The sequence below is a fragment of the Tachypleus tridentatus genome, chromosome 8 (genome assembly GCF_004210375.1).
Source record: "Tachypleus tridentatus isolate NWPU-2018 chromosome 8, ASM421037v1, whole genome shotgun sequence".
In the NCBI taxonomy this organism is placed as follows: Eukaryota; Metazoa; Arthropoda; class Merostomata; order Xiphosura; family Limulidae; genus Tachypleus; species Tachypleus tridentatus.
Window position 1 is genome coordinate 57,799,312 of NC_134832.1, and position 14,008 is coordinate 57,813,319.

Genomic DNA, 14,008 nt, shown 5'->3' on the forward strand with positions numbered 1-14,008 from the left:
TATATTTTGTTTAGTGCGTATGCTATATATTGATTTCATAATAATGTTGAGTAACACCCTGTTGCTCAACGTCTGTTAGGTGATGTGATGGCGCCACTGGAGTGCTTTGGAATAAGAAATACAAGTTTCGCTTGTTATCGGAAATCAAAACTTTTAAAATCCAAGACAATCACATTCACTGAACCACCATGCAACCAGAGCATATAGATCATCCATAAATACATGTCCTCGTTTCGTGGTTCGATTCTAATTTGTTCCAGGTGACTACTGAAAGAAATATGAAATAAAATAATTTTATGTCAAGGTCAAGACATTCGACATAAATCATTATAGTTTTGTCTAACTAAACATCTCAGACTCAAAGAAGATTCGAAATTGTTAATTCATTTTAAAAGAAGGGTATTTAATAAGTTTTGCTGAATAGAATATGAACGGTTTTCGTCTTGAAAGTATTTTCCTTATGGAAAGTAACTCCTGAGGACTAATGAAAACTAAACTTCGTAAACAGTTGACGTTTCAAAAGAAGTATAGAGACATTTTATGGACTTCATCTTTCAAAAGATTTCTTTAAGGGAAAAACACGACTATCAAATTTAACGAACTTAAAGTTATAAATGAAAATAAAGATTTTTGAAATGTCTGTGACAAATCATTTTGTTTCTAGGTTATTCTAGGGAGAGGGCATAAATTTTATTACAATAAGTTATTTTTACAGGGTTTGAATTTTTGGGCAAAGCTACTTGAGGGCTAATCTCTTACTAACTGTCACGTTATAACGCCCCCTAGCTGAAAGGGGGAGCATGTTTGGTGGATGTCACGTTATAACGCCCCCTAGCTGAAAGGGGGAGCATGTTTGGTGGATGTCACGTTATAACGCCCCCTAGCTGAAAGGGGGGAGCATGTTTGGTGGATTCGAACCCTCGCCCTTCCGATTACGATTCGAGTTCTTTAACCACTTAGCCACGCCCAGCCCCTGTATGAGTTTCAAATTTAGGCATTTTATAATTGATGTTTTATACTGCCACGTAACATATTCATATAAGCTCTCGCTTGGTGGATCTATCTAATGGAGTCTTATTTTACACTGGAATATCTTCGTAGTGTTCCATTATCTTAAACTGAGTACAACGATACAGTCCCTAATCCCTGTTAGTCAACGGTATTTTATTTAGTGTTAGTTATCATTTTCTGCAAGGTTATAAGTACGCGAAATAGTAGTTTATTTGGGCAAAGCTTTTGTATTAGAAAATAATCAAAGCTGAGCTTTACTGGTACCATGAAATAACAATAAAAAAATCAGATTATGCTATTTATTAAACATCCATCTTCACCTGATGAAGAAATCAACCTCTTCTGGTCTTACTTCATTAGTGTGTCGCGAGAAATCACCAGGGGTTAAATACTGTCTTTCATATTCTTAACATGAGAAGAAATACTGATGTGAAACTTGATGGCCATCTGTGAAAGTAAAATATTATTCCATATATTAAACACATCTATCTATCAATTTGGTATAAGTGTCCATTTCTCAGTCTGTTATTTCAAAGTGATTCTTGTATGATATCGAAGAAGTGTACCTGTCGTCCTAAATAAAATCAAATCGATATAAACCTCTCCACTTACAGCTCAAACCACGGTGTGAACGATATTCGTGGACAGAGAAGCGTCACGCTAATGACACATAAGATGTCTTCCGACTTATTTGTCATTCCTTCTGTAGATGCACGCGCTATACTTTATACGCTTACGTATATAAGCTGTAGAAGGGCTACTACCCATATTGAGGTTGCCTGCTCATATGCATATATTTACGAAGTATCCTCTCTTTAGCAAGAATTAATCACTCCTTCCCACACTGATTCTACTATATCTCGAGCACATATTCCCATTTCTAAATATAAGGCTATCAATAAGACAGCTGGCCAAGTTTTTCAGCCAGTTTTTATTACATGTCTTGTGTTTGTTCGTGTATTAAAATAGGAGTGTGTGTCTGTTTTCTTATAGAAAAGCCACATTGGGCTGTTTTCTGTGTCCACCGAGAGGAATTGAGCCACTGATAACATTATGTAAAACACATTTTGTTACTTGTACATTTTGTATGTGTTATTTCTTAATTGCTTATGTTGTAAAAGTACAGAAAATATCCATTATTACCTTCAAACTTTGCTTTTGTGACCTGGATAATGAAATTTGGAAATTAACCTGCTTTCTATGTAAAAACGAGCAAATTTGCACATTTTCATTTACATAATGTCTGAATAATACAACATATGAATCAAGACTTACATGTATTTATACTAAGTTAAGAGTTTAAGTTATCACCATAAGATTCCATCTAGGAACATAGGGCCGCAATCGCTTGCGGATTCTTCAACAAGTATTTAAGTGAGTAGGTTGTTAGCCCACTGCACCGAGCCGTCCCTAATTTAGCAGTGTAAGACTAGAGGGAAGGCAGCTAGTCATCACCACCCACCGCCAACTCTTGGGCCACTCTTGTACCAACGAATAGTGGGATTGGCCGTCACATTATAACGCCCCCACGGCTGGGAGGGCGAGCATGTTTGGCGCGACGTGGGCGCGAACCCGCGACCCTCGGATTACGAGTCGCACGCCTTACGCGCTTGGCCATGCCAGGCCGTATTTATACTGAAGTTATACAAAAATATTTAGAAGTGAGTAGTTGTTTGAGATGGCTGCTTTCTCTCTGGCGGAGTGGATACAGGGAGCTCAGGGTAGTGTGGCTCTGGGACGATGGATGATGAAAGGTCCGGATACATGATAGCAAATGCATTCTTTCCAGCCCAACGTTTGGAAGGGTCCACCATGCAGAAGTAGCAATTGCTTGAGTGGTCAGTGGGTGCACGCCAAATTTTTGTAATAGTGAACTTCATGGCTCTCTTTTCCCCTCTGTACCATTCTGCAAAAGAGCAAAATAAAGTTGTTATTATGGGGGATAAATTTATTTCATCCACAACTAATGTGTAAGAGGTTCATTCAAAATATTTTATATGTGATATCTTTTCTATACTGTTGGAAATTAAAAAAAATTAAATTTTAAAATGTCTAAAACTTGTATAATATAAAATCTTACTATTAAACGAGCAAACATTGTCCAATTTACCTTCTAGAGTTTTTTTGCAGTGTTCACAGGTAAAATGAGGTGCCCAGGGTTTATCTTGATCCCTAACTGGCATGCCGAAATATGCTTTGAAGGTTTCACACATTTTAGCAGATGCTGTCACAGAGTACTTTTTCGCTCTTGTCTTGATAAATTGGCCACATACATAGCAGAATGAGTCTGGAGAATGCTTGCAGCTCCTTGATGCCATGTCTGATAAAATCTGATAAGTCTATGTGTTCACAGAGGCAGCTAGAACTAAACTGAAGTGGTGAGTGGTGAGCCCCTGTATATATATTACTATGGAAAGTTCTAGAAAATTATAAAAGGTTCTTGAAAATTCTCGTAAGCTCTACAACATTCTCGAAAATTCTTGTAAGTTCGAAAAATTCTCTATCAGCGACTCAGCACTGAAACTATCTGGAATGTTCTGGAAAATGGGTAGATTTGAAAATTTCATTGATCAGGTCACAAAAGCATAGTTTGAGGAGAAAAATAGGTCTTTTTCATTTACCTTTGGCATAAGCAATTAGAAAATAACACTTTCTGCCCAGAAACAAGAAAAAGTAAAAAAAAAATATTACATAGTATTATAGATTTGTAACTCTGGTGACATTACAAAAGAGAAAATGGTTCTAAGAGAAATCAGAAACAGCTGTTAGTTCCGTGAAGATGGCTGGATGGTTTCTTTTCTAATTTTGTACTAAAATGTATGTACGTTTATGTTTGTTTGTTTCGAATTTCGCGCAAAGCTACACGAAGGCTATCTGCGCTAGCCGTCCCTAATTTAGCAGTGTGAGACCAGAGGGTAGGCTGCTAGTGATCATTACCTACCGTCATCTCTTGGGCTACGCTTTTGTCAACGAATAGTAGGATTGACCTTCACTTTACAACGCCCCCAGGCTGAAAGAGCGAGCATGTTTGGTGTAGCAAAAATTCGAACCCGCGACCCTAAGATTACGAGTCGAGTCCCTTAACCATTTGGCTATGTTGGAGCCAGTAAAAATGGGAACTTCTTTATCTGAAGCTCTAGACAGGCCTGGCATGGCCTAGCGCGTAACGCGTGCGACTCGTAAGCCGAGGGTCGCGGGTTCGCGCCCGCGTTGCATCAAACATGCTCGCCCTCCCAGCCGTGGGGGCGTTATAATGTGACAGTCAATCCCACTATTCGTTGGTAAAAGAGTAGCCCAAGAGTTGGCGGTGGGTGGTGATGACTAGCTGCCTTCCCTCTAGTCTTACATTGCAAAATTAGGGACGGCTAGCACAGATAGCCCTCGGGTAGCTTTGTGCGAAATTCCAAAACAAACAAACAAACAAGAAGCCCTAGACATAAACAGTTACATATTATCGGTGCGCTAAGTTAACGTAACTTTGATCTGTAGCAGTAATTATGTAATTTTACAAATTCGAATATTTGGTATATTTTTGTAAAAGATGCGAAAATTTGTATACTAATTAATATGCAGATGCCATTGAAATTGAATAATAAAACTGAAAAACAATGGAGAAATACTTGACTTGGTATTTTTGTCGGGTCTGTCATGTTTGAAATTATAGAAGAATTCATTGCAGTCAACATAATCTAATCTGTATATAAAAGAGGTGGAGTTGCTTATAACTCCAGTCTCACTATCTCCACGAAACTAACGAAATGAACATCCCTTTAAATACCTCTAGTCCCACCACCTCCACGAAACTAACGAAATGAACATCCCTTTAAATACCTCTAGTCCCACCACCTCCACGAAACTAACCAAATAAACATCCCTTTAAATACCTCTAGTCCCACCACCTCCACGAAACTAACGAAATGAACATCACTTTAAATACGTCTTGTCCCACCATCTCCACGAAACTAATGAAATGAACACCACTTTAAATACCTCTAGTCCCACCACCTCCACGAAACTAACGAAATGAACATCACTTTAAATACCTCTAGTCCCACCACCTCCACGAAACTAACGAAATGAACATCTCTTTAAATACCTCTAGTCCCACCACCTCCACGAAACTAACGAAATGAACATCCCTTTAAATACCTCTAGTCCCCCCCCACGAAACTAACAAAATGAACATCTCTTTAAATACCTTTATTCCCACTAGCTATCTTCATCAAACTAACGAACTGAACATCACTTTAAATATTGACGTATTTGTTGTTACCGTTATGTATAAATAACCCGTCTAGTGAAATACTTCGATTTAAATCATGAATTGTTTTGTTTAGAATATTAGAAATTAACTTCACTTTTGTTCTCAAATATTATGAATCCAGAGTATTGATAACTACTTCTATTCATTGATTTTTTATCAAAATATTTTTCATCAGCAAAGCTCTCACACGTACTCACTATATGAAGATAACTCATGTCGCTACATGAGTTTATGAAATATTTTAGTTTATATTGTATTACCAGACGGCGAAGTTTCACTCACCTAATCTTTTTTTTTTTTTGCATTTATGAGAATAATACTCATGTTTCGTCACATTCAGCGAGTTAAATAGAAGAAACATTACGTTTTAGAATTAATAACTGAGAAAAACATGTCTTATTTTAAAATTAGTATTGTATTATTTTAAATAACTGTTTCTATAGTACTGCTTATATAGATAGACAAATTGTATATTGCAAACAAAAAACCTTTTTACATTATAAGAAAAAATTTGATTGTGGATGTGAAACTACTTCTTAGTTTGGTTTGTTTTGAATTTCGCGAAAAGCTACACGAGGACTATCTGTTCCAGCTGTCTTTATTTTTGCAGTGTAAGACTAGAAAGGAAGGCAGCTAGTCATCACCACCCACCGCCAACTCTTGAGCTACTCTTTTATCTACGAATAGTGGGATTGACAGTCACATTATAACGCCCCACGTCTAATAGGACAAGCATGTTCGGTGTGACGGGGGATTCGAACCTGCGACTCCCAGATGACAAGCCGAGTGCCTTAACCACCTGGCCACGTCGGGCCTGATTTTTTTTTGGTACAGAAACAAATTTTCCCAGATTCATAGAAGCTTACGGTGAACTCAGCAGATAGCCCGCAGTGGCTTTTCTATAAGAAAACACTCACATGGAAAGCTAAAGATAAAAGGATGAAACGCAAAATGAATAATAAAACCATTTGCTATAGCTTCGGGGAAAAACAAAAGTTTACGACTTAAATTTTCTGAAAATAAAACTTAAAACTCGAAAACAAATTAGAGTAATTCCTTAAAATTCAATTTCAAAATATTCGATCGTTTTCGTAATTCATTAAGCTAAGTGCAACTATCGTTCTAAATGGCGTATCAGTTGGCAATTAGTTTCTATTATAAATCTTTTAAAACTAAAGGATATCTAACTGTTGTTGAATCATTAAAGATTAAATCAGAGTTACGCAGAGAATGCAGCATTAATTATATCACGCGCTGTTCTGGAAATGTTCTATAATTATTTTTTAAGTGTGTGACGCTGCAATCCTATTCATTCGAAAGTAAACATAATTTCATTCCCCCTCTCTTGAATGAAATTAAATTAATTAATGTCTTCCCTCCAGATCGTCCCCACCTCCAAGTGGCACAGCGGTGTATCTGCGGATTCAGACCTCTAGAATCCGGATTTTGATATCCGTGGTGAGCAGAGCACGGATAATCCATTATGTAGTTTTGTGCTTAAGTTCAAACAAACCAAAATTTATCCAAGTTTTTTATTTCATTAATTCTGTGTGTAAACTGCCCTGTGTCTGAGCTCTGGATTTCGGAGCTGGATAGCAGCAATCGAATCCGTGGGAAACCGTTCATTAGTCCATGCATTTTGAACTTTGGGTGCATTGTAAGATTGTCAGTTGATCCCTCAGCGTGAGTGATGGATTATTGGCAGTAGGGTGCTGCCAAACTAGCTGCTTTTCCTGTTGGCAGAGGTTCAAAATTAGGACAGATAACCTTAGTAGCGAAAGTACAAAATTACCGAAGAGTGCTTAGGCCTGATTAATTTTTAATCAATGTCGGCTAGAATGATTGTCGTTTAATAAATCCAACTTTCCGTTATCGACTTAACTGATTCGGTATGAACCAAACTTCGTTACGATATTAAGAGCTGTAGATCAGACTGTAGGAAGAAAAACTGTAAAACTGTTTTCAGGTCTTTAAGAAAGACGATTTAAACGTAAGCGAATTACGTCAGATGGGTTAAACAAATGTATCTACTCTATAGTCGGTTAATTGAAATGATAAAAAAACCGTGTTCTGAACTTTGACTCCTGAAGTTTGTTTGTCGAATTTGGCACAAACCTACATTAGAGCTGCCTGCGCTAGCCGTCCTTATTTTTAAAGAGAATTTGGAAAGCAAGCAATTAGTTCACACTATATATGTAAAAAATGGCTCGTTTGGGTTCAGAAAATATTTCACACAGAAGAGCGAACAACGTCATCATCAGGTTCACAAAGGAAGAGGTAACTGACCGAAAGCTGACCACATGTTTGTAAGGGGTTGTGTAACTGAGTGTCGGAATGTAGAAGGCGGTATTAGAAGTTTGAATATAAAATTTTATTTATTTTATTAATATAAGTATAAAGGCTTTCCTTTATATTGGTTTATTTTGGGTTCAAGTTGTTGTATAAGTAAGGCTTCTTCAATTTTGCGTTTGTTTATGTTTGTCTCTTTATTTAGTATTTGAGTGTTTTCTATGGTTATGTTGTGTTTATTTGACATGCAGTGTTCGAAAACGTGTGAAGGTGACATTTTATGTTCTTTGAATCTGGTTTCCATTTTTCTACTTGTTTCTCCAATATAGAAGTCGTGGCAGTTATCACATTGTATTTTATAAATAATGTTGGTGTGGTGTTTGTCAGTGTAGTTTTTACATAGTATAGACCTCAGTTTTGTGCCTGGTTTTTTGAATAAATTTGGTATTAACTGGAATGTCATATTTTGTTACTAGTTTTTGCCAAATGTTGGTTATTTGTCTGCTGATGTCAGGAATATATGGCATGCAGTAGTATATGGTTTCGTGATTTTTTGATTCGTCAGATATATTTACTTTAGTTGGTTGATTTTGCTTTCTGTCTAGGTGTGTGCGTATAATGTTTTCTACGGTTTGTGAAGGAAACTTGTTGATGTTGATGAAGTATTGTTTTATTTTGTCTAATTCATCGTTAATTTTATCTGGTGAGCATAGTTTTATGGCTGTGTTTATTTGGTTTCTTAGTATGTTGAGTTTTTGTTTTGTTTCATGTGCTGAGTCTCAAGGAATGTATAGTCCAGTATGGGTAATTTTTCGGTGGATTTCTGTTTTAAATTGTGTGTCGGTTCTTGTAATTTTGAGGTTAAGAAATGATATTTGATTGCTTTCTTCCTGTACACACGTGAAGTTAATGTTGGGATGTATAGAGTTAATGTGATTGAAAAAATTACTTTATTTTTATAAATAAAAATATGTAGACATCTACATATCTGTATCAGTATAGTGGTGGATGTAATGCTGTGTTAATTGCTTGTGTCATAAAAATATTGGCTAGAACTGGTGATACTGGGTTGCCCATGCTTAGGCCATTTGTTTGTATATAGTTGTAGTTGTTGAACATGAAGTTTGTCTTCATCGTGGTGAATTCTATGAGGATTGCTAATTGGTTGCTGGGAATGTCTATAGTTGGGTTAGGGTTTCGGATATAGAGTTCTAAGGCTATCTTGCAGGCTTCAGTGGTTGGAACTTCTGTAAAGAGGGATATAACATCGAAACTGGCCATTAAGGCTTTATGATTAAGTTGATTTAGATTAGACTTGAAATTAAAAGAGTCTTTGATGAATGAGCTGGCTGATGTTACATATTTGGAGAATGCCCATGCTATGTATTTATCAAGATTGTAATTAAACGATTCATATGTGGACATTATTGGTCGTAATGGACAATCTGGTTTATGAGGTTTGGGGATGCCGTATATCTATGGTGTGCGTGAGTCGGTTTTACGTAGGGAGGAATAAAGTGTTTGTGAAATTGTGTTGGCTTTTTTCATTTTTAGTAGTATTTTGTTTAGTTGTGTTTCGTGTGTATTGGTTTAAATTTGTTCGTGTCTGATAGGATGTTCTTCATTTTTTGGATGTATTCATTCGTGTTCATTTTGACTATAGCGTTACCTTTATCTGCTTTTAGAATTTTTATGTTTTTGTCTTGTTTCAGGTTTTTACTGGAATTAATGTCTCTTTTTGTAAGATTGTTTCTTAGTTTTTTGTTTTGTGAAATTATGTTGATGGTTTTGTGAGAAAATTCTTTGAAAAAAATCGTTTAAGATGTTGTTTTTTGGTGTTTCTGGAAAATATAAATTTTTAATTTTGTCTGGGAAGTTTGGCTGTTGGATGTCAATAAAATTATCTATGTTGTCTTCTTTCTGTTGGTTGTTTCCTTGTTTTTGTTCTCTGTAGAAAGTATCACAAGTCTCTTGGCTAGATCTTCTAAACATGTTTTTATTTCTAAGGTTGGAATGTACCTAGGTGCTATTGCGAAGTTGAGTCCTTTGTTAAGTAGATGTATCTCGTCTGTGTTTAATTGTCGGTCGGATCTGTTAATTATGAGGTTAGTCAACGGTTTGTCCTGATGTCTTTTCTCTTGTTTGCATCTTAGTTTTTCTAGTTTTTTGTTGTGGCAGATCTTTTTGTCTCTGTCGTTCTTAGCGTTGATTTGGTTTATGTTTCGTTGTATAAGTCCGTAAATCTCTGGTTTAATACAACATGCCAGTTGATGGTCTAGGTTCATTGTTTGTTTCTGTAAGTCATGTAATTCTTTGTATTTTGTGTTCAACATGGTTTTAGCTCTTCTATGTAAAATATTTTCCCAACCCAAACGAGCCGTTTTTTACATATATATTTCACTACAAGTGGGTTTTATCGACATCACTGATAATTAGTTCACACTATTCACCACCAGCTCTTTTCAGATAAAACATATCAATTTAAACGTCATTCTTGAGACTCGAAGCGAAATTTGTTTTTAAGAGCTACGAATCGCGAATCTTTAGAAGTATTGTCGGAAATGTTAAACAGTGAGTTGCTGTCGATTTTTAAAGCGAGAAGAATACTAATTTAGAAATTTGTAATTATGGAAACTGACACCACGTAGATTCTGGTCAGTTGAGTAAATAGCAAAATAAGCATGACATTTAGGACCTCTTTTGTATAGTCAATCATATTGTTGTTGGCTTTAGCACAAAGCTACACAGTGGCTATTTGCACTCTGTCTACCACAGGTATCGAGCCTCAGATTTTGAGTTGTAAATGGCCAGTAAACCCACATTTACAAGGTTACAAAATAATTGTTAATTTGTCAACAACAACATAAACTAAATGTTTTTTTTTAATTGTAACAAAAGTGAATAATATTTAGAATTTTCAAATTAATCATTAACTGCTTGTTTAATAACACAGACTTGTGAATTTAAACTTCATAAAAGATGTTTTGGTTTTAATGACGGATTTTCCATAATTGAGCTAAGCAGATTTCAAAAATTAAATTTCTTTATTTTTCCATAGCGTAAGAATTCTTTACAAAGCGAGAAGGAAAAAATTTTAAGTAAATAAAATTATTATTTCGTTTACCACAATGAATAATTTTTATTATTATTATTAGGTTTTAGAACAGTCGACAAGACCCTTACGTCGCGATTGGTCTAGGGAAATCTATAGCCGATGGTTGTCAACATTTTAAACATAAGAATGATTCACTGATGTAGAAGTACACATGACGTTTCATGAAGAAAAATGAATATAATTTTTGGATACAGCGTACAGGAATTACAGTAGAACACAATAAAACCATCGCAGGCCTGTATGAATATCACTGATATGTATTTAGGCCTACACTACGCTAAGATTTTTATTACTTCTACAAATCACATAATTATGAACACGATGTTAGATTGTTCTACCTAAAGTTTTAATCTGGAAACATTAAAGATAATTGTTAAATGTGAGAATATGTTTACATTTTTTACATAAATAAACCTTTTGTTTCCTGTTAATTAGCTTGGTTTTATATTCTTTCAGCTGGTTTTCTCAAGTGTCTGAATACGACGTAATAGAATATAGTTTAAAAAATAAAGCGTGTGTATGGTTGGAAAGTTTCAAACTTTGTCAGACTATGAAAAAATGAAGTTAACAATAAATAAATACAGACGTTGTCACAATATGTACGTGGAAAGTTTTCTGTACTTCATAAAACTGTACAAAAAACGAATTTTAGAATAGGGAAGCATTGAAGTCGTCACCATGTGTAAATGGGAAGTTTCTAAACCTCTTGAAATATTCAAAAACGAAATTAGAACTCGGGAAGTAGCTACGACTCACAACATGCGTAATGGTTTGTTTGTTTTTTGAATCTCGCGCAAAGATACACGAAGAATATATGCGCTAGCTGTCCCTAATTTAGCAGTGTAAGCCTAGAAGAAGTGATCTTCACCCACCGAAAACTCTTTTACCAACGAATATTGGGATTAACCGTTACAGTATAACGTCTCCACGGCTGAAAAGGCGAGCATGTTTGGTGTGACGAGGATTCGAACCCGCGACCCTCATATTATGAGTCGAGCGCCTTAACTACCTGGCTATACCGCGCCCCGTGGATACTGAAGCAGTAGTTATCAATAGTACTATACACTAAGGGAATGGATCTGTTATTCTTTAAGACCACGTTTGTTTGTGAAATGCTTCATTTGTTTTTATCCATTTAGAGTGTCAGCATGAACCTCAATATTCAGACCTGAAAGCATCGCTAGACAGGATGCCTTGTACTAGATACATCGATCAGTTTGTCATTTTTAATCAGCCTATTCGCTTGATAAGTGCCTTAGTTTCGTGGATACCTTGTGTTGTGAGATATGTTTGACCTCACAATCATAAACACGCCCCACACGGCCAGCACGTTTCTTTCAGAACTCTATTTACCTAGTATTACACTTGAGTAGTCTAAGCAGGTAACTAAACCATTTTAATTACTTTAAACACACAGGACTGTTTAACATTTAGTTAACTTTGTGCATCTAATAGAAAACACTACAAGTGTTTGCACGAAGTGGGTTTAATACGCGAAAGTCGTGTTTTACCCCTAGTTATACTATAGAGCGATGACAATGACAGATGAACTGCTGTTTCGTTCACATTTCTTGTTTCTGGTTTACTTTTTCTTTGGATAACTCTTTGGCATTAAAGGTATATTGAAAAAAACTGATAGTTTACCGTAGCTATATTTACTTAAGTTCGTTTTCCTAGTGGATAAGACTGGACTTTGTCCTTTAAGTAGCAAAATTTGTACGACATCGACTCAAAGACAAAGAGTTTGAATTAGTGAATTGACGTACGTGATTTTCTGAAACGCATAATGTTCGTTTAGTGAATAAAATGAAAACACTGCTTTATATTAATGTGATTCATATCGTTATAATTAAATAACTAAACGTTTAGAAATAAGGGGTTTTAGCTTTCAGTGTATGTGTTGACTTTGGAGTTAACATTTCTTCTCATCAGGAAAAACATATTTTTCATCTACGAGTCTTTGAACTGGTATCGAACCTTGAACGTGTATGTACTGTAGTACTGCGTACCATACCCGCGTTTTTTTTAACGTTTGTATTAAAAAGGTATTTCAGTTGCTTTTATTATGTGTTTTTCAATATAACCTGAAACAGATAAATTACAGTAATTATAATCTCTGTTAAAACACTTTACCAATCCGACGGCCATAACTGAAGCTAGTGTTTGTTCTGACTTATTTTATATGATAGCAATGCAATTTTTTAAAAGATCGAATTCTTCCTAACCTCAAATAATCGACGACCAAATTATCAAAGCTCGTTTTATCACTTTTTGAAGTAAGCTAACTAGCATTGCTTAATAATAATTCATTGTAATACATGAATATGCTGTCACGATTTTACTATTGTTGTTAAGCTATCTGTGCTCTGCCCATCGCGGGTATCGAAACCCGATTTATAGTAGTAGAAGTCCATAGTCGTACCACCATGTCATTATGTATTATAATGTTACACACAGTAAAGTTACGTCAAATTAAAATATTCATAGTAGGGTTGATAGAGCTATCAGTTAAGACTTTGTATCTTTTTATCAACAAAACGGTTTAAACAATATATTATGACGAAATAATTTTATTGTGAAATAACAGAAGAAAGCCAGCTTATAAACCTGATCCAGAATATCAGTTGGAAGTTTTTCTGCGCTTATGTGTGAAATTATGTGCATGTACGTAAGTCCAATCAGTAAGTTGGCAAAAAGCCAAGCTGTTCATTCTAAATAAAAAAAATCGAAAATTGACTCACTGGTTCTTTTCTTCAAATAACAAAAGATGCTGCGTTGAATACAGACAAAAATATATTGAACTTCAACAGGATTTCATCACTTTACCTTCGCAACAAAACACAACAGAAGTTAGTTAAATACTTTTTGTAGTTCTAAAAATACAATAAATGTATTCAATAACAAAGAACGGTTAGATGGCACAGACGTAGAAGAGAGCGTGTACAGGATATGTTGTTGTTTTGAATTAAACACAAAGCCATCTGTGCTCTGCCCACCACGGGTATCGAAACCCGGTTTTTAGTGTTGGAAGTCCGCAGACATACCGCTGAGCCACTGAGGGGCACGTGTACCTGACTTCAGATATGTGTATTTTTCTAAAAGGACAAATTTACTCTAAAGAATGTCCACAACATACCCATACTAGTTTCATTAATCTGTAAAAATCCCACCCATTTTCACACGAGTAATTCCTAGTGTAACACTTCAGGTGTTAATCAAATTGTGTGTCATCTTAATATATGATACCAACATTGAAGAAACTACATTTCCTGCTTAGATCTTCTAAGATATTATTTTAGATGAGAATCATCCAGGAAAAGTTTAGATAA

At 35.5% G+C, this 14,008-nt stretch overlaps 1 protein-coding gene across 1 annotated transcript in view; it reads right to left on the reverse strand.

The window, feature by feature from the left end:
• LOC143222443 (sodium/potassium/calcium exchanger Nckx30C-like) overlaps positions 1–14,008 on the reverse strand; it is a 345,661-nt gene that overhangs the window by 182,346 nt on the left and 149,307 nt on the right. The window lies entirely within an intron of this gene.